This window comes from Capra hircus, chromosome 4 (assembly GCF_001704415.2).
Source record: "Capra hircus breed San Clemente chromosome 4, ASM170441v1, whole genome shotgun sequence".
NCBI classification, from domain to species: Eukaryota; Metazoa; Chordata; class Mammalia; order Artiodactyla; family Bovidae; genus Capra; species Capra hircus.
The window spans coordinates 96208643-96235219 of record NC_030811.1 but is presented as its reverse complement, the minus strand read 5'-3'; the positions used below and the strand labels follow the sequence as shown (position 1 = coordinate 96235219).

General features: G+C 38.4%; 1 pseudogene; it reads right to left on the bottom strand.

Moving 5' to 3' along the window:
• LOC102187556 lies at positions 264 to 1869 on the bottom strand (annotated as a pseudogene).

Sequence of the window (26577 nt, the reverse complement as noted above, 5' to 3'; positions counted from 1 at the left end):
ACTCCTTTGCAGTTTGTCATCCTACTTGTTTCCATCACTTTAGCACTTCTTAGTGAATTGTATATGGAAAATGAATAAATTTATTTTTTTTTTTAGAAAATGAATAAAAATATTTTTGAACTATCATTTCTTGGCATTGTCAATCTATGAACAAGACAGTTTTTTTGTTTTTGTTTTTGTTTTTTTAATTTTCCATGAAGAGAGAGTGTTTTCAATCGGCCATAACACGTGCTAACCCATCTTCACCTTGAACCTGCAGCATTTCAAACTGTAGTGAGCATAGATGACTCCTTTTTGACTTTTTTTAATGTTGCTGGCAGAAGTCTTCTCGCGTTTGCTTTGAATCCAGTCTTCAGTGCGTCTCTGTCTGCTTTAGCACAGATCTAGGAGTATAAGATGTAGCTGAGTCCAGCCTGTTGCCAGTACACCACCACAATGTCACGAGAAAGGGCGCAAGGACCTGTCAGTGTTGGCTTAGCCCTCTGCCCAACTGGCGCAAGGTCAGGAACTACTCTTTCTTTGGGTTAATCTGTGAACTTTGATGGTGTAAAACAAGGTTCATATCTGTAATAAAAACAATATTGTAGTTTGAAGATTCACAAATCCCCAAGGAAGTAATGCCTCAAGTATAAACATTGCTAGTTGCATTTATTCACTTGATTCCTCTTTATACGCTAAAAAGAAAAACAAACCAACCCAACAGCCTTTACAAAAAGCATTTTCAGAGTGCCTTCACTTTTCTACAGAACATCAGTTAAAAATCAATAAAAGGCCGGGATAACACAAGACAGTGTTTATTTTTAAAGTTACCTCTATAAATGAATCTTCCAATTTCACATTTTTATGTTTCTCCTTTATGGTTAGTCTTTGGAGAAAATACAAATTAAAGAGTTTTTATTCAGTTGAAATGGAGGCTTTCTTTAGAAGGATTTCTTTCATAAAGCATAGATCAAATCTAAGCTCATATTTTGAATATGGAAATTCTCCTGGTGATGAAAGTTATACTGAGCAAATGTGGAATGTGAGCCTCATACTTCATGTGTTCTTGAAAATAATCACAATGCCAGTGACCTTCAAGATGATGAAGTTTAATGGGCCCTGGAGTCTGAATAGATCTCATTTCTTGGATTAGCATATGAACTTGCAACCTGAAGTGTGTGTAGAATCAGCACAGATCTGCAGAGAGTCATGGCTCTGGTGGGAAAAACACGTGTGCCAGTCAAAGGAGCCCCTGGTGCTGTAAGTGACTGAGGAATTGAAAACTTTGGCTCGCTCAGTGTAACTGGGTGCTAGACAGGATTCCACTAGGAAACTTGTGCTGAGATTAGACTAGTTTGTAAAGGATGCCAAGAAAAGCAGAGTTGGTGCTGCTAGGGCAGACGGAGGCATGAACAGTGAAATCATTGGACGGTATAAAATATTCTAAAAGATGAGGAATTATCTAATAAAAAGTGTTGTCTTTAGTCTTTGGACCTGCTCTTTTGTTTTTCTTTTTCCTTCTCCTCCTTGTCGTGATCAGTAGTTGATCTCTAACCAGGTTCAGTTATTTGGATTCCCTGGCACAACTGTCATCTGGTCTGGGAATTATAATTAATTATTTTTGTGGAATAGCGACTATCTTGAAGCAATTCATTTATACTGGCAGAAGGTCAAAGCTCATTTCAGTGTTTTAAGTGCCTAAAAAGTTGAAACGTTTTCTCTTCTCATGTCCTGACAATGAAAGCAAGTAGGTAGTACCAAAGGGAACTGTGGGGTTTCTGGCATTATTGCCCTTTGCTTTGGTAACAAGAAGAAAAAGGAATGACTTGGAAAGACATAGGAAATTTAGCTCTTACCTGGGTGGATCATGTCAAGTTTTGGTTTTTCCATTTCCCTGTATTTCATTTATTTTTTGGATAGCGTTGTAATTTTACAAAGTGGTTGTGAAAACACTGCTGACAGCTGAATTTACATCCCTGGGTCATAACAGTCACCAGGAGATTGGGTCCACAGTGAATAAGCAGCAAGAAATCTGGGTAGAGGCATGGGGCATAGAGATATTATGTTAAAAATTCATTTAAAATAACAAAAGACCCCACCCACTCTAACATTTTTCCTATCGGTATAGCCATAAGGTAGTTCAGTCCTCAGACACAGTGTGGTGGATATGAAAAAAAGTCAATCATGTAAATTAACATCTTAAATGCATTATGTTGTCCTCAAAAATCTTTATAATTACATAAAACATATATTAGTATATTTGAAATTTAGAATTAAAAGCTGACTTACTGCCAAATAATGAGCGGGCTATTTTATTTTTGAGAGTTAGGAGAAGGAGAAAAATAAACTAATGAACTAAAAACAATTAGTTATCAAACAGTACTTTGTTGATAGAAAATTTAGGAATTAAACAAATCCTATGACCCATAATCTAGTAGTAGCAAAGAAAATTAACCAGTTGTTCCTTCCAGATTCTGTAAGGCTGTGCTCCTTTCTGTAAAGAGAAGCGAAAGAGACCAGCGTTTGCAGACTGTCTACTTTAAGTCAGGTGTTTTACACGCACTATCTCACACCCTCTGGATTAAATGCCACTCAGGGAAGCTTTACAGTCATCTTTTTAATGAATAAAAAAAGCATGAACCTCAGAGGGAAAAAAAATAAATCCACTATTGTTAGTACGTGATGAAGTTCAAATTTTGAACCAGATCTATCCACAAATTTATGTTTGATTTACTTCACTGGCAAGCTGGAAGTGGAAACCAATTAAACATTTTAAAAACCTGTATTTTTATCATTAGTACCATGGGAATGAAAAAAAAAAAATCAATGGGGAAAAAAAAAACCCTGCTTCATTCACATTTTATTCATTCAGTGAGAGTAGTTTGAAGCAGTGAATGACCACGGCTGGAGCAAAGAACTGCCCCATGTGCCTGAGCCTTCTCTACACATCCTCGCTCTCTGGAAGAGCTGGGTGCTTTTGTATGGTTTTCCTTATGTGGTGGGCTGGCAGGTATGGTCACAAGAGGAGACAAAGGAGAGGCTCCAGCAAACAAAGTTTCTTATGCCCACAGGTCTGAGAGTTAGGAGGCAGGCAGACCACATGGGAAAGACACAGGATGGTCAGGAGCCAGAAGATGGAGTGAGGGGAAGACTTTAAGCCTGAGCCTTGACTGGGGACAGCAAGGCAGAGTAGAAAGTACAGTTTAAAGTTAGTTGGTTTGAATCCTTTCAGTGGGCTTTCTAAAGCTATCGAGGTGGTTCCTAGTTGCCTGGTAATCAGGTACAGATGAGAGAGTTGGACAATAAAGAAGGTCAAGTGCTGAAGAATTGATGCTTTCAAACTGTGGTGCTAGAGAAGATTCTTGAGAGTCCCCAGGACAGCAAAGAAATCAAACCTGTCAATCCTAAAGGACATCAACCCTGAATATTCATTGGAAAGACTGATGCTGAAGCTCCAAAACTTTGGCCACCCAATGCAAAGAGCCAACTCATTGGAAAAGCCCCTGATGCTGGGAAAGATTAGAGGCAAGAGAAGAATGGGGTGACGAGTATGAGATAGTTGGATGGCATCACCCACTCAATGGACATAAGTTTGAGCAAACTCCAGAAGATGGTGAAAGACAGGGAAGCTCAGTGCACTGCAGTCCATGGGTCACAAAGAGTTGGATACAACTTAACGGCTAAACAACAAGGTCCTGAGGTGATTAAAGCAGAAAAAAGAGTAAGGCAAAGAAGTAAAGAGTAAGGCAAATAGAGGGTGTGTTGGTTCTGGCTTGGTTAGTGTGCATTTTAAAGGCACACTCCGGGCTGAACTCTTTGCTCTCATCTCTAAGAAGTGGCCTACCCCAAGAGGGGCAACTTCTCCCCAGCTGGAAAGTGTTTTTTCTAAGATATCAAAACATTATAATATATAGAAAATTTTAAATATATACACTATACCTGATGACCTGTTTCACAAGCCATGGTTATTGCTGTCCCTTGTCTTTCTAGTCACTATCCCTTCAGGTCTTGGGTTTGACAATATAGTGAACATCTTGACCACCTAATCGGCAGGCATTCTTTCTTCCACCATCCAGAGAAGACTGAGTCTTAGTTCAGCCTTATTACTTCCTTCATGTAACCTACATGACTCAAGAGAAAGGTAACCATACCACCCTCTGCTCATGAGTGAGCCTGAATTATCAAAGGTCCTGCTCTTCGTGATTAGTAATTGAGTCAAGTATGAGCATGTGGCTTTATCTTGACACCCCCTCCCCCCAACACACACCAAAATAAAGATTTCTGAAGGGTTCTAGAGAAGTTTTCATAGATCTGCTAAAAGGAATACAGAAAACCTCTCATGTTGAACACTTCGGACCTTAATGCATCAGGCAGCCACTGCATGAATGCAAGGGAAAGAAATCTCAGGATGAAACCAGCTCTGCCTAGGACAGAGCAGATAGACAGCACTCGTGAACTAAAGGTAGAGTGGGGCTAAGGGCCGACCAGTCCTACCTCTGCATGTCCAAACTCTGGATGTCCTCTCAGTAAGCCAGGTTGAGTTGGATTTTTCTATTGCACATATGGCTCTTTGCAAAAGCTCACTCCTGATACAGAAGTTTTAGATAAGTGGGAAAAGGCTTAAGAGGACCCCTACTACAACACTGGCTCTGGTGTTTATCCAGGACTTCTGCTATTTGTTAGGTTTATGCAAATGTAATTATGGTTTTTGGACCATGAATTTTAAATCATTATAACTAACCTCAAGCACATCTTTATTAGTCAAAATAAGAACCACTACCATTGACACATTTTTGCCAGTTAGAAAGATGTTTGTTTATTTCTATAGCATAAAAACCCACGCTTCAGAATTCAACAAAATCTTGGAAAAGAGTTTCTGCCTCCTGCTGTTCGTGGAAGCATTTTCCCTGTAAAAGTTGTTGAGATGCTTGAAGAAGTGGTAGTTGGTTGGTGAGAGGTCAGGTGAATGTGGTGGATGAGGCAAAACTGTGTAGCCCAATTCATTCAACTTTTGAAGTGTTGATTTTGTGATGTGTGGTTGGGCATTGTCTTGGAAAATAATTGGGCCCATTGTGTTGACCAATGACAGCTGCAAGCTTTGCAGTTTTTGGTGCATCTCACTGATTTGCTGAGTATACTTCTCAGATGTGATGGTTTCGCCACAATTCAGAAAGCTATACTGGATCAGATTGGCAGCAGACCACCAAACAGTGACCCTGACCTTCTTTTGGTGCAAGTTTGGCTTTGAGAAGTGCTTTGGAGCTTCTTCTTGGTCAAGCACTGAGCTGATCATCACTGATTATCATATAAAACCCACTTTTCATCACACCTCATAATCTGATCAAGAAACAGTTCATTGCTATTGCATAGAATAAGAGAAGACAACATTTCAAAATAATGAAATTTTGGTTTTTGGTCTGCTCATAAGGCACCAACTTACCGAGCTTTTTCACCTTTCCAGTTTGCTTCAAACGCCAATTGACCGTAGAATGGTTGAGTTCTTTGGCAGCTTCTTATGCAGTTGTAAGAGGATCAGCTTCAGTGATGCTTTCAGTTGGTCATTGTCAACTTCTGATGACTGGCCATTGCACTCCTCATCTTCAAGGCTCTCATCTCCTTTGCAAAACTTCCTGAACCACCACTGCACTGTAGGTTCATTAGTAGTTCCTGGGACAAAAACGTTGTGGATGTTGCGAGTTGTCTCACAGCTTCACAACCCATTTTGAACGCAAATAAGAAAATTGTTCAAATTTGCTTTTTGTCTAACATCGTTTCCATAGTCTAAAATAAATATAAAAAACACAGCAAGTAGTGTCATTAGCCAAAAAAAAAAAACCCGCAAGAAATGCACATTAAAATGATGTATAATATAACACTCATTTAAGACTGTATTCCTATATCAAACTGCAAAGTTCAACAGTGCAAAACCACAATTACTTTTGCACCAACCTACTAAAGAGCCTCTTGATGAAAGTGAAAGAGGAGAGTGAAAAAGTTGGCTTAAAACTCAACATTCAGGAAACTAAGATCATGGCATCTGGTCCCATCACTTCATGGCAAATAGGTGGGGGAACAATAGAAACAGTGACAGACTTTATTTTGGGGGACTCCAAAATCACAGCAGATGGTGACTGCAGCCATGAAATTAGAAGACACTTAGTCCTTGGAAGGAAATTTATGACCAACCTAGACAGCATATTAAGGAGAAGGCAATGGCACCTCACTCCAGTACTGCTGCCTGGAAAATCCCATGGATGGAGGAGCCTGGAAGGCTGCAGTCCATGGGGTCACTGAGGGTCGGACATGACTGAGTGACTTCAATTTCACTTTTCACTTTTCACTTTCATGCATGGAGAAGGAAATGGCAACCCACTCCAGTGTTCTTGCCTGGAGAATCCCAGGGATGGCAGAGCCTGGTGGGTTGCCATTTATGGGATCACACAGAGTTGGACACAACTGAAGTGACTTGGCAGCAGCAGCAGTAGCAGACAGCATATTAAAAAGCAGAGACATTACTTTGCCAACAATGGACTGTCTAGTCAAAGCTATGGTTTTCCCAGTAGTCATGTATGGATGTGAGAGGTGGACTATAAAGAAAGCTGAGTGCCAAAGAATTGATGCTTTTGAAATGTGGTGTTGAAGAAGACTCTTGAGAATCCCTTGGACTGCGAGGAGATCCAACCAGTCCATCCTAAAGGAAATCAGTCCTGACTATTCATTGGAAGGACTGATGCTGAAGCTGAAACTCCAGTACTTTGGCTACCTGATGCGAAGAACTGATTCATTTGAAAAGACTGATGCTGGGAAAGATTGAAGGCAGGAGGAGAAGGAGACAACAGAAGATGAGAGTGTTGGATGGCATCACCAACTCAATGGACCTGAGTTTGACTCCAACAGCTGGTGATGGACAGGGAGCCCTGGTGTGCTGCAGCCCATAGGGTCACAAAGAGTCAGACACGACTGAGCAACTGACCTGAACTGAGTGGAAGCCCTTCTGTTCCACCTTGCCTTTCAGGTGTTGCTTTAGAAAGAATGAGTACAAAGGAAATCATTTCCAGGAAACTGATGTCCAGAATTGGGATCACACAATAGGAAGTTAGTTGAGCATCTCCACTGTATCAGTCACTCTTTGAGGCTGTAGAAATATAACAAAAAGCAAGAAAAATCTCCAATAACAAGTTACTAACAGTTTTAAAGAAGGAGAAAAACAATCAACAAATCAGTCAATAGGTATATAAAATGCAAAAAAGCATGAATATTTTCATCCCAATGCAAAATAAGATTCTCAGTAAATATTAGAAAGTGCTGTGAAGAAAAGTAAAAGAGAATGGCTGTGCACATGGGGAGTGCTGTTTGATACAAGGAGCTAAGGGCCAATCTTCCAAAGAAACAACACGAAAGCAGAAACCCCAAAGACTGAGAGAAGCAGTCATGGAGTTATCTGGAGGAAAAGTCTCCCAGGCAGCAAGAACAGAAAACACAAAGTGCCAGAAATAGGACCATTCCAGGTGTGTTAGAAGACTCTCAAGAAGAACAATTTGGCTATCATAGAATGAATGACGGGAGTGGGAGAAGATGAGGACAGAGAGGGGACACAGAACTTGTAGGCAGACATAGGACATCATTAGCCGCAATAAAGACTTCAGACTTTCTTTTTTTCAAGAGCTTTGTGTGGCGTGTCACATTCTCACTGCAGGGAGAAAACAGGCTCTAAGGAGGTCTGGGGGTAGGGAGACAGGAGGCAAATGCAGTAGTTCAAACGAGAAAAAATGATGAGTTGAATTTGGAAGACGACATGAAGGTAGTAAGAAATGCCAGATTCTGAATATACTCTGAATATTACTGAATGATTGACTATGTAGTATGAGAGGAAAAAAGGCATCAAGAATTATTCCATGATTTTGACCTGAAAAAATAGAATCATCTCTTTTCTACGATGGTGGTAACTCATGATAGACTACTCATGTGGAGGTGGGTAGAGTTACAAGTTCACAATAGCAATTTTCAAATTCAGAATAGGTGAAAAAAAATTAGATTTTTTATAGACTTTCATAGACAAATGTTGAGTACAGGCTGGATATCCAGCACTAAAATTCAGAAAAGAAAGTTAAGATTAAAGACCCAAATTTGAAAGTTGTCTGAATCCAAATGTATTGCAAATTGTGGGACAAAATTAAATCATTTGGAGAATGAATGCAGATAAAGACGATTCTTGAGCCCATCAGTGTTTAGCAGTCAGGGAATACGAGCATCACCCGGGAAAGGACAGAAGGGGATTAGAAGAGGAGACCAGTGAGTTTAATAAAGAAAAGGATGATCCAGAGGCCGATAAAGAATGTGCTTTAATGAGGAAAAACTGAGCAAGTGCTTCAAACACCACTAATTGGTAGAATAAGATGAGAACTGGAAAATGTCCATGAAAAGGCCAAATTCATGTTTGACTTTCCTTTTCTATAGGTATCACCTTATCATACTTCTTTAGCATTTGGAAGGCAGACTAATTAGACTACTTGTTTTTATAGAGATTATGTTTGATTTCTTTTTGTTCAGTCCCTAAGTCGTGTCCGGCTCTTTGCGACACTATGGACTGCAGCACACCAGGCTTCACTGTCCTTCACCATCTCCTGGAGTTTTCTCAAACTCATGTGCATTGAACAGTGATGCCATGATAGCCAATAAGTGGTGTGATTAACAAGCTGAAAGCAGCTGCCTCTGTGTTTCTACCTAGATTCCAATTTGATGAGTGGCTTAGGAGTATTCTGAGGGTCAGCCTGCAGTTACATGGGAATCTTGAAAACATGCAAATAACATCCCCGCCAAAGCGTTACATCGCTCATTGCACATCAAGGTGCACATTTTCAAAGCCACCAGAAAGCTGTAAAACTGATCTGATTGGCTTTAGCAATAGTTGAAGAAAGAGGACAGCATATATTAATGCTCTCTGGCAAGCCATTTGGAGATTTTTATTTAACTTTCATTATACATAGGTGTTAAATTATCAGAATACCTCCTGCCAATATAATAGGGTAAGTCTTCCAAACTAAAGTATTTCCACCTCTGTGAAACAGCTGAATTTATGTCAAGTTTGTGAATCTATATAATAATAAATTTAATTAAATTCCAAATGATATATTAATGAAGAATTCAAGCCTCCAAAATGAGTATTATGCACAAACTTTCTTTTAATATTAACATATTAAAATATTAATAACATATTAAAATATTCAAAGTAAAGGCTTTGTATTTTATTTTGTAGTAGAGACAATGTCTTTAGGCTGAAGAGAGCTGATGGAGTGCAGTACAATGAAAGGAAGGCTATGCTGTTAACTAGCAGTTAGCAATTAACCTTATGGTCTTTCTTGATTATTTCTATGTTTTCATAGGAGTTAAAGCAATGCCAAGTTTTTTTTTTTTTTAATTAAATTTCACTTCTAACTATAGTTTGTTTCAATGAGATTATTTTTATCTTCTAATAAACACATGATTCAAAAAAATCTTAGTTTTCATTATGTAGTGATTAGGCATTAGTGATTTCTGTGACTACAGATTTGAGAAATACCTCACTGACACTGTATGAATTCAATAAGACTGTATTGTAGACAATATATTCATTACTAATTAGGGATAAATGTCAGCTTCCCAGGTGACTCAGTGGTAAAGAACCATCCTGCCATCACAGGAGATGCAGGAGACATGGGCTCAAACCCTGGGCTGAGAAGATGGAGAAGGAATTGGGAGCCCACTCTAGTATGCTTGCCTGGGAAATCCCACGGGGAAAGGAGCCCAGTAGGCCACAGCTCATGGGGTCGCAAAGAGTCGGACACAACTAGATACATGCTGCTGCTGCTGCTGCTAAGTCGCTTCAGTCGTGTCCGACTCTGTGTGACCCCATGGACCGCAGCCCCTCAGGCTCCCCTGTCCCTGGGATTCTCCAGGCAAGAACATTGGAGTGGGTTGCCATGTCCTTCTCCAGTGCATGAAAGTGAAAAGTGAAAGTAAAGTCACTCAGTCGTGTCTGACTCTTAGCGACCCCATGGACTGCAGCCCACCAGGCTCCTCCACCCATGGGATTTTCCAGGCAAGAGTACTGGAGTGGGCTGCCATACACAGGGATAAATGTTAGTTTTTGAAGCAAAGAATAAATCAACATGTCCATGAATAATTATGTAATAGTTTTTTCATGTTCCAGACACTGTACTAAGCTCTTAATTTATAATTCTTAATTCCTCAGATGAACTCTGAGGGATAGGACTATTTTACAGATGAACCCTGTTTTAAACAATGAAAACTGGGGTCTGGAAATTTTAAGTAATTTGGTCAACGTCACAGTAGGTATGTTGGCTTGCCAGGCTCTTAAGCACTACTCTGTAGTGGGCCTTTATGTACAAGTACAAATCTATACACCAAGGTTCTTCTAAAGCTTCTGTACCAAAGGAGATTAACAATAAATAAATAAATTTATGCAGTTTTTCCACATGGCTATCTCATAGTTTCTTAAGCTTTTATTAATACTTTTTTCTCAGTGGTGAATAGCTCTAATAGATACAAATATTATGTATTATCCATTTCTAAAATACAAGACATGTATGCATTGTATTTATTAGTAAATGAGGAAAGTGAAAGTGAAGTCGCTCAGTCATGTCCGACTCTTTGCGACCCCATGGACTGTAACCTACCAGGTTCCTCCATCCATGGGATTCTCCAGGCAAGAATACTGGAGTGGGTTGCCATTTCCTTCTCCAGGGGATCTCCCGGACCCAGGGATTGAACCCGGGTCTCCTGCCTTGCAGGCAGATGCTTTAACCTCTGAGCCACCAGGGAAGCCCCAGAGAAGTAAATGAGGAAACCAATAAAATATTAGAACATGTTAGTAAAGAATCCAGAGAGCACAGATATGCACAGTCAGAAGCTTCTTGCTGACGTGAATGTGTGAAAAACTGAATTCTTGGAGGTGTACTAGACAATTTTACTTTCTAGGAACAAGAATAATGTTCATTGCTACCCATTTCTACAAATTACAAAGTTATAAACTTGCTGAAAGATAATAAATGCAGATAATCCAAAAGTGTGCTAGACAGGACACCATGTCATCTTTTTGCCTGTTCAAAGTCTTTAATATCTGACAGTCCGTTCATCTTGTGATCGTAGTAATCTCAAAGATTATTCTTGAGCATAAAAAAGGCACAAATCGATTTGACCTGATTATTTACCCAAGTGCAACAAGAGTGTTAATGTATCATAAAGGCTCTTTGAGTTTGCTTTGCATTTTCTGAGTCATACATATAGCACTGAACAGCTACAAAGGCCGTAAATTAACCTCTGCCTAGATATTTTCATAAGGAATCTCAGATTTTGTGTTTTTAAAGGCCTCTATTCTTCTATCCCAAAGGCAGGGAGCCAAGCCCAAGAATCTCACTCCACCAGATTTTACTGGCAATACCTAAACATCTAAGTGAATTCCTATCTTCTGGAAGTCCCCCAAATTTTTAAAGATTCTTAGTCTGCCAAGAACTTACTTACTAAACTTTAGAATAAGGCTGGGACCCTCTTAGCCAGGTATTGGACCAGTTTTCTTAGGAGAAGTTTGGAGGCATTGGCTCTATATGTTTCTTTCCCCTGAAAGGCAGCATGTCACACCTGATTTTTTTAAGAGTTTCAGTCTCTAGTACAACACCCTAGGCAAAAATCTTAGAGTACAGATTCTTGTTGTGGCTATGCAAATATTTTCATGAAAGGTAGGGGGCCATACTACATGTCTGAATTCTTGAAAGAGGGGGTAAGGGGGTTGAATTGCATCTGCCTGCCCCACCCCCACCCCCACCCTAAATACCTCAGAGTTCTAACACTTTTGCATGTGCACTGTTTGGAAAGAGGCTCTTTGCAGATTAATTAAGTTTTATTTTTCAGTCCCAGGAAATGAATTCTTATTCTACTGGATCTTGGACTAGTGGCCTGATTTTATGACACTCTGGTTTGAAAGTTGTCTGTGGGAGCTCACCTTCAAAGCCTGTACCCAAGAGTTTATTCTTTGAAGTGTCAATCATTAATTAAGAATTTCAAGACAAGATCATCCTAGATTTAGGGGGGGGGGGCCTAAGTCCAATGACTGATGTTTTTTATAAGAGAAAGAAGAGGAAGATTTGGGACGCAGACAAATTGAGGGGAAGGCAGTGTGAGGACAGAGGCAGAGTTGAGGTGATAGGTCTACAAACCAAGGAACGCCAAGGACTGATTGCCAGCGGCTCTCAGAAACTAAAAGGCCTGGGACAGCTTCTCCCCTCAGAACCTTCAGAAGGAATGAGCCCTGGTGACACTTTGATTTTTAAACTTCCCACCCTCAGAACTGTGGAGAATAAATTTTTGTCATTTTAAGTCACCCAATTTTGTGGTCATTTGTTATGGAAATCTTAGGAAACTAACACAGGTGGCCAGTAAAAACTAAATATTATTTGTAAATGCCATATTTTTGCTTTAAATGCAGATGTTACTAAATTGTATGCATTATAGGTAGCTTAAGAAGAAAAAGAAAGGGCTTATTTATATGTCCAGAAAATAGAAACTTAAAGCTGTACCAACTGTATTCCAAACAAATAATCACAATAAAATTACCTTCATCACTTTTCATTTTCCGCTCTAGGAAATAAATGCTTATTCCAGCGAATCTTGGGTTAGTGGTCTGACTTCATGAAGCCCTCTAGCAGTGTCGAGTGAAAGTTGTCTGTGTGATGTCAGTTTCAAAGCCTGCACTTGAGTTTATTGTTTGAAATGTCAATCATTTAAAGTCTCAGAGAACTTTTCTGCCCATGATACAACTTTGCCCTGTAGCTTACAGCAGGGACTTCAGGTAAGAATTAGAGTAAAATAAAACTGTTTAGAGACTTAATGACCTTTATTTTATCACCATAGTCGATAATATTATCATCATAATCAATAATATCAAACAAAAGAAAGTAAAATTCGCTATGGGGGTATAGCATATAACTACGTTCTAGAAATTTTGGTTAATTTTTCCGCTTAGGGTAAAACTGTATTATAGAGAAAAAGGACACTGACAAATTTCCAGGGACTTCCCATGTTTCTGAAATATTTACATTAACAGCATTTCACCCTCACATACATTATCTAAAAAAGGCTGAGTGTCTCTTCCGAACTGATAACTTTTCTATGCGACTCTTCCAATAGTAATAGATCAAATAAACGTGAAGTTGTCTCATATTTCTTTTTATTAGGTGATAGAACAAAGCTTTGTGATTTCTCAGGAGACCTCTGGGAAATCTCAAAAATAGTTAGTTCTAGATGTAAAATATACCCTGAAAATATTCTCATTCTTTCCTCAATGCAGGGACAGTTTTCAGAAGACAAAAGCAAGAGAGTGGTCACAGGCTATTTGGACACTTTAAGAAAATAGAATAATAGGTATCTGAGAAACAATTTCTAGTTACCTGGTTAATCAAAGTGACAGTAAAAGATATTAAAAACAAATCTAGAAGATAATATCTGTAGTGGATGGCCAGTCACTTTTGCAAAGGATCTTCCCAACCCAGGGATTAAAACTGGGCCTCCTGCACTGCAGGCAGATTCTTTACCACTGAGCCATCACGGAAGTCCCATTTAATCAAAGTGACAGTAAGAGATTTTAACTGCAAATTTAGAAGATGATATCAGTCTAAGAACTTTAGTTCCTTAATAGCTGAGGAATCGTTATTGTTTTTTGTTTATTTCTGCTTAATTAAATAATCAAAGACATAAGAAAGTAAACATAAAGCACAGAAGAGGCAGTATGTCCTGTGCAAGCAAGATAACAGAGAAAGTAAAAAACATCCTTTCATAATGTAGATGAAGGCATGAATCAGTTAACCAAGGAATTTAGCCCATCAAAAGTGAGCAAAAGTGACTAAAATTTTAACATGCTTCATATTAAAAGCTTCTTTTCAGATTTAGGTATTATATACAAACCAGAGATAATCCCACCATGCCAAGTTTTGTCCTATATTACATTCTTTCAATATTCTGGAATGTGCTGACGTTTGGTTGGAGGACAACCGATGTTCTGAGGACCCCTAGGGAATTCTTCAAAAGTCTTTGAGGTCAAAACTATTTTCACAATAACATTAAGATTTTTTTTTTTAATTTTCATGCTCTCACAAGTGTGCATTGGGGTTTTCCTGAAGTGACGCAATGTGTGATAGTGCAGTAGGCTGCATACAGAAGCTGGTTGAGAACCCAGCTGTCATCTATTATTTCATATATTAAAGACTTTTTTAAAATGTGTAGCAAAGTCACTTTTTAAGCAAAAATCTTTTTTAGTAAATAGTTATTTTCATAAAAAATATGTTCTTTCTCTTAATATGGTTGATTTACTTCTTCTATCTTTAAATAAATCAGTAAATTATTACTTTAAAAATCCAACCATTTTAGGCTTGCATATGGCAAATATTGACAGTTATAACCCACAAAATAATGCTCTTTGGGGTTGACGATACTTTCTAATAGCTTAAAGGTAGAAGTGAAAAAGTTTGGGGAAAGCTGCTTTAGGAAAAATGTAATCCTTTTCCTTAAAAAGGAAAAGCACAGAGTTGTGTTTTCTTTCTGCTGCTCCCTGTACTGTCTCAACCACTTACTAATTATTACTTTTAACTGTAGTAACTAACTTCCATATCTAAAGTCATAGGAAGAAACACATTTATTAAAATGCGGTTTGAGACCATTCTTTTATAGAATGGACTTCCCTGGTGGCTCAGACAGTAAAGAATCTGTCTGCAATGCACGAGACTCGGGTTTGATCCCTAGATCAGAAAGATCCCCTGGAAAAGGGAATGGAAACTCCAGTATTCTTGCCTGGGAAATCCCATGGACAGAGGAACCTGGCAGGCTACAGTCCACAGGGTCATAAAGAGTCAGACACAACTGGGTGACTAACACATTCACTTCACTTTTTATAGAATAGACATAAAATATGAACCGTACTGATATCTAATATCTAAGTAGGAATAAAAAGGTAGCTCAGGATAATTAGAGGACTAGACACAGTGGAGCACGTTTTAGAGATTAAAAGAACGTCATTAAAATCACAAGTTATCATGGAGAGGAATTCAATATTCACCAAGAGGCTGGCTCCCTAGTTTATGGATGTAGTCAGAAAAATCTAGCAAGAACACAGGAAGGACGATCAGAATCACAGCCAAAGCAAATATGCTTTAGTTAGAAAGACTCACGTTAGACCCACTGAAGAGCTGTACACGCCCCACCATCCTACACGTCTCCTAAAGGGATGGGAAGATCCGAATTTATCTAGAAATTCACTGAAGATCTAGTGACAGAGAGAAGCCACAGTGACTTTCTTTGTAAAGATTATTTTAGCTGAGGTGAGTTTTATTTGTTTTTTGCTTTTCTCTGGAAAAAAAAGAAGAAAATAATTTTATTATCAGTCCTGTTTTTGGTTCTTACTAGGAAATAGGGACACAACAGCCAAGTACAATCAGAGTCTAGTGAATGGAAAGAAAATACATATGGATGTGAAAAGTCAGCTTGATTTGAGGAATTTGTAGGAAATGTCCAGGCTTCCCTGGTGGTTCTGTGGTAGAGAATCCACCTGCCAATGCAGGAGATGCGGGTTCAACCCCTGGATTGGGAAGATCCCCTGGAGAAGGAAATGGCAACCCTCTCTATTATTCTTACCTGGAGAATTCCATGGACAGAGGAGCCTAGTGTGCTATAGTCTGTGGGTCGCAAAAGAGTCAGACAGGACTTAGTGACTAAACAGCGACAACACAGGATATGTCCTCTGCAGTCAAAGAAGACTCTACACAACTGCTAAGGAAAGCCGTCTATGTGCTTCTCAGCTGAGATAAATGCTCCCATCTTGGCTTGTGAAAAACTTTATCGGTTTTTAATTTTGACTTATAGCTATTTACTTTTCATGAACGTACAATGACACTGAGATACTGTGCCAAGTTATAATATCATATTGGAAAGTATTAGAATGAGACTCACTATGGGCAATGCATTGGACTAGAGATACTCACATGTACTGTTCAGGAGTGTAACTCTGCATCTTTTCTGGAGGACTATTATAGTTACATAATTAGGGCTCTTCTAACTGTGGCAGTCCTGTAAAACAGCAGTTCTACTTCCAGAAACTTACCTTAAAGAAACACTCAGATGTTATCAGTGTTAATGTAGAGATAAAAACAAACAGAACAAGCACCCATCCAGAGTTGGTTGAAGAAATTAGCATTTCATCCATGTAATGAAACACTGTTCAGTTCAGTTCAGTTCAGTTCAGTCGCTCAGTCGTGTCCAAGCTGAGGAAGGAGCCACTGAGAGAGTGAAATTTGCATCAAGAAGTGAAATAGATGAGCGAATAAACCACATAGATATCTGGAAGAGTAGGATCCTATACAGACGGAACAGCTGATACTAAAATCCCTGAAGAACAACAAGGGGTCAGCATGGGCAGAGGGGATTGAGCAAAAAGACTCAGGTGGTGAGGTCAGAGAGGAAAAGTCTTAGGTGGTGAAGTCGGAGAGGAAAGGAAGTGCCGATGAAGAATCTGGCCATTTTAGAAGGAACAGGTAACATGATTTGTCTTACATTGTAATAAGATTACACTAATTGCTGTGTTGAGTATAGATGAGAATGAGCTAAAGATGGAAGGGAAAAGACCAGTTGAAAGGTTTCTGTAGTTATCTAAGCAAGTTATAAAGGGGTTTGGACCTGATTGTAATAGTGGATGTAGGAAGTGGTAAATTTGGGGCTTATTTCGAAAGACAACAGCATTTTTATTAAATCAGATGTGGGGTTCAGTAAAATAGCTAAACGATGACTTCAAGACTTATTTCTTGAATAACAGGAAGGATGGAGTTATTTATTGAGATTAGGAAAGAGGAGTAAGTTTGGCAGATAATATCAATCAGATTTGAGCTTGAACTTTGAAGTTTTGCATCTTCAAGTTTGAGATGCCTATGAAGTCACCAGATAGAAATGTCAAACAGTCACTTGTATATATCAACCAGGAATTGAGAGAAATCCAAGATGCAGATATATAATCAGGCAATGCCATCCTGTAAATGGTATTTAGGGCTTTCCTGGCATCGCAGTGGTAAAGAATCCACTTGCCAATCAGGAGACTTAGATTCGATCCCTGAGTTGGGAAGATCCCTTGGAGAAGGAAATGACAACCCACTCCAGTATTCTTGCCTGGGAAATCCCATGGACAGAGGAGTGGTGGGCTACAGTCGATGGGGTCATGAAAGAGCCAGACAAGACTTAGCAACTAAACAACAGCCACAGTGAAATGGTATTTACAGACATTGGATTATATACAAACACAAAGGGTACAGGTATAGAAAGACAGGAGAAGAGGTGAACGGACTGAGCCTAGTAACACTACAACTGTTTAAAGACTGAAATTGAGGAGAAGCCAAAGAAATCAAGGGAATTCCGTGGTTGTTCAGTGGTTAGACCTCTGCACATTCACTGCTTGGGGCCCAGGTTCAATTCCTAGTTAAGGAACTAGAATCCTGCAAGTTACATAGTGCGGCCAAAAAAGAGAGGGGAGGGAGGAGAGACCAAGAAGAAGCAGCCAGAAAATAAAATCAGAAGAGGCTCTGAAAGCCAAATGAAGACAGTGGTTCAAGAAAAGAAAGGGATCCGCAGTGTCTAGTAAAGATCAAGTAAAATGAGGAATGAGGACTGCACATTGAGTTAGAAGTTAGTGGTGCTCTTATGGAACAGTCAGTGGAATGGATATAAATGTCTAATTGAATCTATATTTAGGTAATATTTTTGAATCCTACTTAAAATAATGTTTAGGGTATAAAACAATACCTGTTTGAAAAGTGTAGTATGAATTTATTAAATATAAATTCATGTCTATTTTTTTTTCTTAAATTTTATTCTGAGACTGCACATTTTGTACTCATGACTTCCATTCTGCGACTGAAGTTTGTGCCTCTTACTCCCCCTCACCTATTTCTCTAACAAGCGGGTGGTTGCTAGAGTGAAAGGAGGGGAGAGATAAGAGAAACATCACTGTGAATTTATATGTATATGCATACTTTGGCCACCTGATGTGAAGAGCTGACTCACTTGAAAAGACTCTGATGCTGGGAAAGATTGAGGGCAGGAGGAGAAGGGGACGACAGAGGATGAGATGGTTGGATGGCATCACCGACTCAATGGACATGGGTTTGGGTAAACTCCAGGAGTTGGTGATGGACAGGGAGGCCTGGCATGCTGCAGTTCATGGGGTCTCGAAGAGTCGGACACGACTGATTGACTGAACTGAACTGATACATGTTTAGTATTAAAATACATATATAGGAGAAGTATGAAATAAAGTCCACCAAGATATTAACAGGGTCTGTTTCATCAAGTGATATATTAAAGCCTTGGGTTTGGGGACTTTCTCTATAGCTTTATTTTTTCTGAATGGGTATCTATTATGTTTGCATTGAGGGGGGAAAAAGCAAAGGTAAAGAATAAGGAATAAAAATAAACCACAAAAAATAAGATAATCTGTATTATGGTAAAACTCTTGGTAAGATAAAGATTAAGGTGAAAAAGACTGTTGATTCCTCTTAAGCTAGGAAATGTTTTAGAAAAAGTTTAGTTGTAAAATGCATTTGTATTTAAACCCTTGAAGAAGTTCATAGAACTCTTTCTTCTTACACTGTGAATTATTATTTAGTAAAGAGTGTTCTCGGAGAAGGCAATGGCACCCCACTCCAGTACTGTTGCCTGGAAAATCCCATGGACGGAGGAGCCCGGTGGGCTGCAGTCCATGGGGTCGCTAAGAGTTGGACACGACTGAGCGACTTCACTTTGACTTTTCACTTTCATTGGAGAAGGAAATGGCAACCCACTCCAGGGTTCTTGCCTGGAGAATCCCAGGGACAGGGGAGCCTGGTGGGCAGCCGTCTATGGGGTCACACAGAGCTGGACACTACTGAAGCGACTTAGCAGCAGCAGCAGCAGCAGCAAAGAGTGTTCTTTCACTTAAAAATAAAAATCTGATTTCAATTGTTCTTAATGGTCTAAAAACAAGATGTTGAGCTTGAAAGCTAATAAGAATATGAGTTAGAAAGTTGGAATTTTGTTCTTTCTTAAAAATTCACTCTTTTTTATTTTCCTATAGCTTAGTAAGTGTTTAATATAGCAAGACTTATATTTTACATGTTTTAATAGTGATACTTTAGGAAAACCTCAGTTTACCAAAAGATCCTCAAACATAATCATGACCCAGGAAGCAGCTGTATTCCATTTCCAAAGAAAAAATTACACCATGCTGAATTGTTTAAAAGAAGTAATATAGTGGTGATTTTTTTTTTCTTGTGATTTAGTTTGAAATACTGTGCCTAAAATGCTGAGCTTGAAGTCCCATAAAGCTTGGTATGCTTTGCAAGAAAGCACTCCCAGCTTAATTTAGGCCAGGCTTCCTTTTGCTTTGAAGGAATAAAAAAGAAACATTAACTGTTCCTGGCCTTCTCCTTAGGAATTGACTCAACATTTCCTCAGCAGTCATGGTGATCATAGCAAGCGGAGCTAATTCTTAAATGAGTAGATGAATGAATGAATGAACTGTGGAAAACTAAAAAAATAAAAGAAAAAAAAGTAAGTCACCTTTTATCTTAGAATGTAAATGGAAAGTCAGAAATGTGGAAGATTCCAGTCAAATACATTTTTATTTCATGTGAGGCAAATTCTTTCAAAATCATGGTAGCTTCAAGCAGGCACCGCAGTTTTTAGATTAAGCCTCATTGTGTTGTGTCACCTGTCTAAAATCTGAAATGAGATAAATTTTTAAAATATTTATATATTTATTCCCCAGTACAAGTAATATAAATGGAGATTCAATCTTCCTCGATATTTGTGGTACCTGTACTTTTTGTCTCTTACTGTGAGAACTACCTTCTTCCCTTTTCTTGTACTCTGTCTGAAAATATCTTTCCACTATCTCTATAATCTGAGTTTAGAATACAAATTATTGGTGTCAAATAATCAAATATCTCTTCTACTGATCTTATATAGATGAAAAGTTCAAATTCAAGAAGTAATCATATGGAATACATGTTCTAGTCTAATAAAGTAGAAACAAAAATTATAAAGCAATGAAGTATAGATTTAAAAAATAATTATGGGGGACAATATAAAATACTTGAAAATATTTGATTGCTCCAAAGAATCAGAGAGAAGAAAGAACAAAAGAACAGAAAACTTGTCGGGACAAATAGAGATAAAATAGATGGTAAAATTAAATTCAGTGCCAACAATTAAATGTCAATGGACTAAACACTCCTGTTTGAAGGCATAGGTTTTCAGAACGTTTTCAGATATATTGCTTAAATTGATAAAATTGAACAAGTTGGGAGATTTAACTATCTGACTTTAAGTTTTGTTATACTGACAACAGTATATAAAAAAAGTGTGCTATTTGGTATTGGCATAATAATAAATAGATCAATGGATCAGAACAGAGTCCAGAAATAGACCCAATTATACATGGTTAATTTCTTTTTGAAAAGATGATAAAGCTATTTAATTTAGTGAGAGAAAAGAAAATCTCTGTGACAAGTGGCACAAGAAAAGCAGATAAACATATGGGAAAAAAAGAAACCTTGACCCAAACTTTACACCACGCATAAATGAGTTGAATTGTCAGCCTACCTAATGTAAAAGCTAAAACAATAAATTCCTAGAAGAAGAAAATGAAAGAAATATCTTTGCAAACTTATGTAGGCAAAGATTCATTAGAAATTTAAAAGATAAACTGGGGTTTATAAAAATTTTTAAATTTTCCTCAAAATAAATTATCACATGAAGAATCAAGCCTTAGTATGGGAGAAAGTATTCACAATTAGCATCTTACAAGAACTTGTAGCAATAATATATAAAGAACTCTTAAAAATAATATTCAAGTATTCTGAAACTAGAAAAGATCAATGCCTTTCCACAGATGAATGGATGAACATATAATGATGGCGATGGATAAAAGACAGCTGATACAGAAAGAGCCTCGGCTATATTATATTGAGCAAGATAAGTGGGCATACTGTATTTTCCATTAATATAAAATCCTAAAATGTCAAAACTAAACTACTGTAATGGAGATTAGAATAGATGTTCCCTGATGGTGAAGAGAAAGAGATTGGTAAAGGGCAGGAAGGAACTTTCCAGGTTAGTGAAAATGACTTATGCCTTGATTAATTATTGATTACATGAGTGTATACAATTGTTAAGAGTCATTAAATTGTACACCTAAAAGCCATGCTTCTTATTGTACTTAAGTTATACCTCAGTTGGTAAAATGTGATCCTGTTGAGGAGCTCTGGTTGCTGGGATTCATCTGCTGGGTTCAGGGGTATTAAGCAACACATTTTTTATTTTGCCCAGGAATGCTAAAGGTAACTAACTCTACCAATAGAATATATGGAGAGAATGTAATAACCCTTTATAGCAATTCAGTACATAGAGTTTTAAAGCAAACAGAACTCTCCTTTGGCCTTAAAATAATATCTTGAGTTAAGTAGGCAAACACCATTATTCCAAGTCATAAATGAGGAAAGTGTAGCTTTTCAGCAGGACATAAAGTTAGAAGGAGAATCTCAGTTTTTCTGACCATTAGCCAGTCCAGCTCTCTGAACCACTATATCTATATAGACCATTGTCATTTTAAGGCATTGATTGATTGTCCAAATTCAACAGTCATACACTTACCTCCTGGCTGGGCTGTTGGGTTTTAAAGATGAACACAAGGCCTCAATCCTCAAGGAGAACACAGTCTATACTTACTCTGCTGAAGCACATTGTAGGAGGATATCTATTTTGAACACCTATACAGACATCATGGGGCTTCCCAGGTGGTGCTAGTGGTAAAGGACCCGCCTGCTAGCACAGGAGGTGTAAGAGATGCAGGTTCGATCTCGGGGCCAGGAAAATGCCCTGGAAGACGGCACAGAAACCCACTCCAATATGCTTGCCTGGAGCCTCCCCATGGACAGAGAAGCTTGGTGGGCTATTAGTCCACAGGGTCACAGAGTCAGAGACAAGTATGCAACTTGGCACACACACAGACATTAAGATGTGAATGCATTTTCCACATTACCTGATATGTTGGAATTAAATTAGACCTCTTAATCAATAATCCATCAAAGTGTATTTATTAGGAACAAATGCTTTTGGATAAATTCATCATATGTCCAACTCTTCAAACCCTGAGGGTTAGTTTCTACTGTGGCCGACCAACCCTCTAACTGTGTGTCTTTATTTCTAAACTGAAAGTGGAGGCCTCAAAACCCCAGAAAGGAAACGTTTGTTTTGGCCTTTTCTTTTCAGCTGTCCTCATTGAGAATATATGGACAGCTAGGTGTTGGAAGGATCCTGTCAAGTTTCCATAAAACCACCAGTCCTGACACCAGTCATTTGTTCCTTTTGCTGGTTTTCACATTCCCTGAAAATTGGAGGGAGGACTAAAAGAAGAAAGACTCAACAGTAGGGCGATGGGAAAGTGACTACAGAATAATTTGAAGCTTGGTCTCCTACACAATATCTTTTATCGAATGAAAGAAAGAAAGAGTTTTAATTTCACTCTGAAACAGAAGGAAATGGCGACTTTACCAAGGATGCCCTTCAACCTTAATTTTATTTTTCATTATATCTTTAAATTTAGGATACAATGCTTATTAATTTTGCACTTTAAAATTAGCATAGAGGGACTTCCCTGGTGATCCAGTGGCTAAGACTCTGCACTTGCAATGCAGGAGGCCTGGGTTCAATATTTGATCAGGGAACTAGATCCCGCATGACGCAATTAGGAGAAGACTGCAGTAAGACCCAGCACAGCCAAATAAATAAATACTAAAAATAAAATAAAAGTAACAGTGTAGACTAAATACACCACCTATTTTAATATTTTAACTTATTTGGACATATTAGAATTCATAGCTTATACTGTTTAAGAAAAGTAAGATATACTGACATTTTATATGGCATTTCTGACAGATTAAAAATATCCCTAATTACTGTATAAATAAGGAGCTGTAGAGCAACTGAAGGCCTCACTTGTAACTTTAATGAATGTCAAGAGTAATTCTTATTTAATATTTTAGAGGTGGCTAATATGTGAAGAAGGCTGAGTGCTGAAGAATTGATGCTTTTGAACTGTGGTGTTGGAGAAGACTCTTGAGAGTCCCTTGGACTGCCAGGAGATCCAACCTGTCCATTCTGAAGGAGATCAGCCCTGGGATTTCTTTGGAAGGAATGATGCTAAAGCTGAAACTCCAGTACTTTGGCCACCTCATGCGAAGAGCTGACTCATTGGAAAAGACTCTGATGCTAGGAGGGATTGGGGGCAGGAGGAGAAGGGGACAACAGAGGATGAGATGGCTGGATGGCCTCACTGACTCAATGAACGTGAGTCTGAGTGAACTCCGGGAGTTGGTGATGGACAGGGAGTCCTGGCGTGCTGTGATTCATGGGGTCGCAAAGAGTAGGACACGACTGAGCGACTGAACTGAACTGAACTGAATACCATATTTGTTGTACATTTTTCATATAAATTATGGTTTGCCATTAGTCTTCAGAAAAAAAAACTTGACTATAAATTTTACCATAAAAATCACAAAAAATGATCTTAATAATAAAAGTTTAAATATTATTCAGTAAGAAAAGCAGTAGGTGTTAGAATTATAAGATTTAATCCGAAATTACTATGAATGTGTCGAGTAACTTGTTAAATCTGAAGAAGAAACTCTGATCAAAAGGATAACCAGTTTCCATTCCTAGTTTTGCCACTAATTAAATGCGTGATACTGGATAAAAACAGAGAATTTTAGAATAATATGAAGGCCCAAAGAACTCAGTGAAGAAATTTTCTCCAGTGGCAAAGACCATTTCACTGATCTTACAGTCTTTGCCTGATCACTGACATTAACGAGGACTCATGGCTTCATGAAGCAGATGTTGATTTTCTTTAAATTATCTGAGATTACTTAAATTTAAATTAAGTGGTATAAGTGTGCATGTTAGTTTTAATCTGTGCCCTAGAGATAACATTAATTTACAGAGTTCTAATCAATACTACACACCCCAGGGAAGTTGGACTACTGCTTGGAAAAATTTCATCAGAATCCTGCACTACAAGTTTATGGTGATAATCAATTCAATGGTCCTACGTGTTGATCCCTGCTAAATGTCAGATAGTGTGATAATTAGCCTAAGGAAAGTTAGCAGTGATTTTTTTATCTGTGATGAGACGAGTATTGTATGAAACAATAGGGGCTGATCACTCTTGCTCTTGGTCAAAAGAGGTATGAGAATCTTGGATTAGCTTGGTTATTCAAACTGGTACCCTAACCCTAAGACTGTGTGCTCACTCTGACTAGCAGACTACAACAACTTTGCTACTGAAATGTCACATTTGCCTCATGGGACCCTCTTATTTCATTTCATTACAAGAGTGCCCAAAAGAAGAAAGAAACTTCGTCTAGTTTGCAGGTTGCATTCCTGACATGAGTGTGCCTGTTAACGCGTGGCAGAATTTGGCCTGTAACTTGCTTTTATCGTAACATACCAAGTGGCAGTAAAGTGCTGGAGGCTATTGTATCTACCCCCAAAAATCCAATAATTATTTATTTCCAACTTTATTGAGATGTAATTAACATATAACATTGTGCAGGCTTAAGGTGTACAATGTGATGATTTGATGTATATATTTATTGCTAAATGATTTTCACAGTAAGAGGAACACAATTATTCTGAAGGACTAGATCAGTTTAGGTAAGTTCACAACAGCAACTCATTCTGTTTTTATTTTTGTGTTAATGTCTCGGAATACTATCTATTAATTTGCAAAGAGAATATCAAATTTTAACTGAGCCAGAACATGTGTATTAGCTGATGAACACATTACCTCTTCTGGTTTTATAGTTCCCTTAGGAAATATTCTGTATATTTAGCTGACATTGACTTCTGTAAAACTTTCATGCGTTTGTCATGGTTTTTTACCTTCTGGGCCACACACATGAGCCTAATCCCTCTAGAGCAGAACTAAATTTTTAAACACGAACTCAAAACATGACTTATTTTTTTTCTGTTCTGATTGAGACCTCATTTACCCTAACAGTATAAAATTCAGTCTCAGTCCATTTGAGTGTTTACCCTTTCCAACTCATGTGAAAACCCTCGAGTCTCACAGAAGATAGTCCATACAAGGAGTCTTTCCTGTGCTCACTTCATGTTTCTTTCTTCTAAATTGCTCATTGCTTAAGATCCCCTGATGAAGGCTGTACCTTGTCATAGTCCCACAGCCCTGGAGCTGAGACGGGGCCTCTCTAGTTGCACCAGGCTGTTCTAGTCATATTCTGCCACTTTCTTGGAAGACAGTATCTTGGTAATCCATGATATTTGATAGAATGACAAATCTTGATCCTCTTCTCACCATGGGAAAAACAGCCTAGCTCCAGGAATTTCTACCTCCCCAATCTGCAAGAAATAGGCCCTTACAGACTAGCACACACATACACGTTAGCTTTGTCCCACAATGTTTCATCATTCCCTTTGCCACGAGTCTTCACCACCATCTTCCCAGAGGCAATTACTGTTATGAATTTTTTAAACCATAGATTAGTTTTGCCTGCTTTAAAATTTGTATAAACAGAATTGTATAATATGTATTATTTTCCTGTGTAAGAAATTCATTCTTTTTTACTGTACTATAGTAGCATTTCATTATATGAATATATCACTGTTTAAGGCATTCTCCTATTAAGTTGTCTCCAGTTTTTAACTACTATGAAAAGAGTATTTTGGATGTATATTTAAACCTTTTTTTGGTTAAATATATTGGAGTACAACTGCTAGGTCATAAGGTAGTTATATGTTCAGTTTTATAAGAAACTGCCAGACCCCTATTGAAAGAGACAGTACCATTTTACACCCACACTAAAACAAATTCTTCCACATCTTCATCAACATTTGGTGTTGTCAGTGTTTTTTAAACTAACCATTCTGTTGAGTACGTAGTTGTATCTCACTATGGCTTAAAGTCCATCTTGTCTATACTTTTGTGTATAGACATACACAGAAGTAAGCCACAGTAAAACCATCACTTGTGTATTCAAGTTTCGGATCTTCAAATATTGAGAAGTATCCCAGTTAAAAAGATTAATATTCAAGTCTATTCCTAACTCTTGGAGGCAGTGGGTACACATTCACAGTTCATCCTTGAACGTTCTGGTCTCTATTGTTTCCCAGCTTTGACTTCCTCCCACCACCATGGGGTTGCCCTGTGCCCATTCACGTAAGTCATCCAAGTCAGGCCTCTGGGCTTTGCACAGCATCCCTTTTGGTCTAGGGAAGTGCACACCAGTGTCATAATCTGGAAGCAAGCCGAGTGGGCGAAGAATTCTGGGATTGCAAATAGCTGCAGGGTGGGCCATAAGGGAGAATGTGGACTTTAGGTAGACACAGCTTTGACCCCCTACCCAAATCCTTGCTCTGTGGGAGAAGTAAGGACAGAGGCAGAGACCCCTCTTGTCCAAATCTGAGTATAGTAGTGTGAGAACACCCATGTCATCTGCTACTAAAGTTGCATTCTAT